At 38.8% G+C, this 4661-nt stretch overlaps 1 long non-coding RNA gene across 1 annotated transcript; it reads right to left on the bottom strand.

Moving 5' to 3' along the window:
- Positions 1–404: 404 nt before the first annotated feature.
- LOC104157957 lies at positions 405–3209 on the bottom strand. Its single transcript, XR_696418.1, has 2 exons — positions 3138–3209; positions 405–968 (listed from the first exon to the last, which is right to left on the bottom strand). It is a non-coding gene; the product is annotated as an uncharacterized LOC104157957 (long non-coding RNA).
- Positions 3210–4661: the final 1452 nt, after the last annotated feature.

Raw genomic sequence — 4661 nt, 5'->3', positions numbered from 1 at the left:
TGCCAAGTCAGAACAGAAGAACAGGCTTCCAGCCTCCCTGCAAACACACTTCAGGGGTATCTTGGGACAGAACAGGCCCCTGACACTCCTTATTATCTCAACTCTTCAAATTTTTTCTGTACTGGGGGAGTTTCAAAATGCTGTACTCTTCTAACAAATCTGTCACCCCTCCACCCAATATTAATAGACTGTCATAAATTAAATACCGAAATGAAACCAATCAGCATCTCTGTAAGTATCCTGGAGCTTCAACACTGGGGATGTTTCCCTCCGAGGACCTGCAGCGTGGTGGTGGCAACCGACCCTCGTGCCCGCTAGCAGGAGGGCTCAGCAGAGAACCAGCTGTCGTGCTCCAGCATGTGACGGGCTTTCGGTATGCTGAACAGAATGGTGTGTGATGGAAGTTATTTACAGAAGTAGTTTTTAATACCAAAAGTAGTATGCTCAGTATACAGCAGGAGTCCAAACACTTCTAAGCATTTCCCCCTTAAAGGCTGACACTGAAGTTAAACGGAGCACGTATTAGCAGTTAAATGCTTTCTTCACAGGCCAAATCGGTAGTAGAGTTGTGGCTACAATACAGACTTTGATTGTCTAGTTCAGAAATTTAGACTCAAAAAAACCCCCTCCAAAGTAATAATTAAAAAAAACAACCAAAACCCAAAACATTTAAAAAGCAGCAGTCAGGGGGCCCGTCTTGTTCAGAGTGCACCAGAGCAAAGAGGCTTTCTGGTCTGCAGTAGTGTTTTCGGCGGAGGGAAGATGGCAGGAGCTGCCCCTTTCTTCTTCCAGGGCGGTGGCTCTGATGCTGTCACCAGCACTGTATTGCTCTGTTGCACAAAGCGCCTATAGCCCTTGCAGGACCAGCTCAGTTCAGGTGAGTAAGGTCCATCCTTACCAGGGCATACCTGTCCGTGACCTTTTCCTCTGCTTTTTACAAAGGCAATAGATAGGAAACACAAATAAACCTGCCAAAAGAAGAAAATAAGAAAAACCATCATTAAATGCAATCCTTTGTGTGTGCATTGTGTTCTTTCAACACACAGAGTACTCAGAAGCAGCTTCCCATGTCCGAAGAGAATTTAGATGAGCAATTTGGACAAGCAGAAAAAAAAATATTAGCCTGCAACAGACCCTTCAGTAACGAGTTAAGCTACACCTTCTGTTTACTTTACAACAAATTCCCACTAACTCTACTCCCATCTCTAACAAATTAATTCCTGAACCATGCTGTTTTGTATAAAATACTTTTAAAAGCACTTTGGCAATCCTTAGATTTAAATCCAAGGCTGATTTAACTAAACTAGTTTTCAACTATGCAATAGAGGCAGCATGTTACAGCTTTACTTTTAAATATTATTTATTTTTACAAACATGCTCATCTATTGTGAAGTAATACCAAATGTTTATCCTTGCCTGGGCAGGGAACTATTTATTCTTAAAAGTCTTTTCAGAGAAAGGAAGTTGTAAAAGGAAAAATAAATAAATAAATCAGATTTATTCAAATGAACAATACTTTGTCATAAGAGCTACTCTTTCAAACCTGAATGAGAAGCATCTCCCCCTTTCTCTTGCTACCAGCTGACTGAAACAGTGAAAGATCTCCTCTTCAGACACCACTACAGTAACAACATATAACAAAAGACTACTATAGTCACCAGTGTCCTTGTTTTGCTCAACAGCCTTGTAAATGGTGTAAAATGGTTTTCAGGTATGATACTGAGACTACTTTAACAGTTGCATTAGCAGTAAATATTGCTGCTATTACCTCAAAACCAAAGCTTTCCTATAAATAATCAATGCTTTTGGAACTGCTTATACTGCTCTTCTTGATCATCTCTTATCCGGCCATACCTAGGATGGGACTTCAGTGGCATACTGGGTATTACTGCAATTACTGCTATTGTATTACTGCAAAACCCTCTAAGTTTTAATACAAGCAAAAGAGTAGGTTTTTTTCCCAGCACATATTATAGCAGATTGCTGAGCAAAATAAACTTTACTGGCATCAAGAAGTCTTTATTGCTTATATTTTTGGCATAAAAATGTCACTAAAAAGAATAAATATTTAAGATATATATAGATACAGATATCTATCCTCAGTGAATCCAACTCAGAATATTGATACAGAAAAAAAAGATACATATTCTTAGCCTAAATACTGAAATTAATAGCAATATTCCTTATTTGGCCAGATGTAGTCTAGAAAAGCTGTAATGCTATTTTGGTTATATGCTGATTGGTTATGTACAATCTTATTAATGTAACTATTCTGGTATATTTTGGCTTTATTATCTCAAAATAAAGGTGCCATATCTCAACATGCCTCAGGGCTGGGCATACACTGCAAATTTTTAATGGACTAAGTAGTTTGGTGAAGAGTTGTGAAGCAGCATGATCCCCGATTGACATATTACTGCCAACATAAATAATGGATATGCACTTACATGAGAAAAATCATACATTTATCCTTACAGCTTATTTCATTTCTGCGGGAGAATTCAGTTAAGCCAGGCAAAGAGCAGATTTATTAGAATAACTACATCCACATTAATACAACCACGTTAGCAGAACTTTGATACTACAACCAATGAGTTCACAGTACTGTTTTTTGTGATGGATCTGATTTGGCAACCTATGCACTGACTCAGATTTTGAGACTGACTCATCTCAATTTGCTGCTTTGTTGTTATTGTTGCATCTCCAAGCTGGAGGGCTCCTGGGACTAATGCCTAGTGCCCCAAAAATCTTGTCATGCACATGGCCAAGATCTTACAACTGTGATCCGCTGGGGTGAATAAAGGGAGAGTCCAAGTCAGCCAGCCCCCAGGACTATGTTTAAGTTACTCTGGCCTTTTTAATGGTTTAACTGCACTAGTTAAAGATTTTGGTTCAGAAAACCAAATAATTGGGGAAAAATAAAAATAAAGCTAATAGGCATAAAATGCAAGTAAGGTAAAAAAGATTCTAAAGACAATTTTTTTTTTTTTTTTAGGAAAAAAGTCATGGGCTTTATAATAAAATGATATCTCTGAAATTTGTACTTTGTGTCCATCTCCGAGATGAAAATACTGAGATGTCATACAGAAAGTCACGGCAAAATCAGAATTAGTCTCATTCATATATGTAACTCTTACCTATTACAACAGCTATGGCTCCCAGTGCCAGTCCCAGAACCAGTATTAGGGGTGTAATGAGTAGTTTTCCAGCTGAAATGCAAAATTCATTAAACAATTCAAAGTAGGCATTTTATTTTTTCCCTTTCCAACCATTCATAAATATTTCAGTATCAGACTCCCAAAATATGTTTGTGGGTTTTTTTAATATTTTACCAGGATTCCTGTTTGTAAATGCATCTCTCAAATCCAGCTAGAAGCTACCACCACTCAGCCAGCTCCCTGCACACATTCCTCTCTGCCCTCTTCACCCACCACAACTCTCTGAGCACAGCTCATTTTGTACATTAACAGTCAGCCTGCATTTACTTCTGTTTCCATTCCGAAATCCCTCAGGCATCGACAGGAACGTGATAGCTATAAAACTACTATCGCTTGGCTTCTCCGGAATCCTACCGCACAGAAACCACTCTGGAGAGATGCCAAGCAAACCAACATCTTGGAGAGTTTAGCTTAGCTCAAGATGATGACACCATCACCTCTAAATATGCTTCTGCTTGCTTTAAAAGGCTATGGTGAAGTCCTCATGTAAAGTTGTGATTTAGGTCTAAATCAACCACAGCCAAGTCTATTTTGGATCAACATTTAAAAAGGAGATGTTGCTGCTCTTACATGAGTAAGGCACTGAGGTTGTGCAGCAGACCAGCCAGAGCAAAGGACTAAGAACAAATAAAATGTGCTCATACTCTTTACTTCTGATGAGTTCAAGACCTGTAAAAATGTACAGAGGGAAGGCAGGTCTTTTTCTGAAACTGAACTTTGAATCCAAGCTATCTTTCTTGCACTGTATGCTTTCAGCTGAGCAGCAGAATCTCCCTGGCCGTGTTGGCTGAGCGGTTGGATCAAAGATGTCACTTTTGTCTCAGGGGTTTGAAAACGCAGCACGGCAGGCCTTTTTAGTGATGTACCAACAGCCGATCAGGGATTTGAAATTAAGCAATTCTCTAAGTTAAGCATGCTTTTGAAGGATCACCTCTAGAAAGGGAGGAAAAGCAAGTTCATTACCTCTCTCTTCCCTGCCTTTCCCCCTCTCAAGTCACTTGCATCAGATTTCACTAAATGGATTACTTCATTCAATAATGATGTAAACCTCTCCATAACCTGAGCCACTAATTTGGGCAGTCTAAAGGAAAAATGAGATACTTTGGAAATATTTACAGCAGTTAAATGAATTTGTCCTTTTCATGCTCTGTTTTGTTAGCTTTTAAATTTCATAGGAGTGCTGTAGGTGGGAAACATTAATTCCTAGAAGAAAAAAAATTGGCAAATATTATTGGTATTACTCTAGTTGCTAGGCATCCTAATGGCAGACCTTCTTGGGACTCCACTGCGCTGCATTCTATACACACAGAAGCTGTCAAATAAATTATTTGAGTGTAGATAGGAGAAGGAATGTAGAGTGATGGAAAACCTCAAGAAAACTCAAAAAGTGAGCAATTAAAAACATTTAAAAACCTTACCAGAGCCTTTAACAATTTCAAAGTA

The sequence above is a fragment of the Cariama cristata genome, unplaced genomic scaffold (assembly GCF_000690535.1).
Source record: "Cariama cristata isolate BGI_N322 unplaced genomic scaffold, ASM69053v1 scaffold4032, whole genome shotgun sequence".
Lineage (NCBI taxonomy): Eukaryota > Metazoa > Chordata > Aves > Cariamiformes > Cariamidae > Cariama > Cariama cristata.
This window is presented reverse-complemented; position numbering and strand designations above follow the sequence as displayed.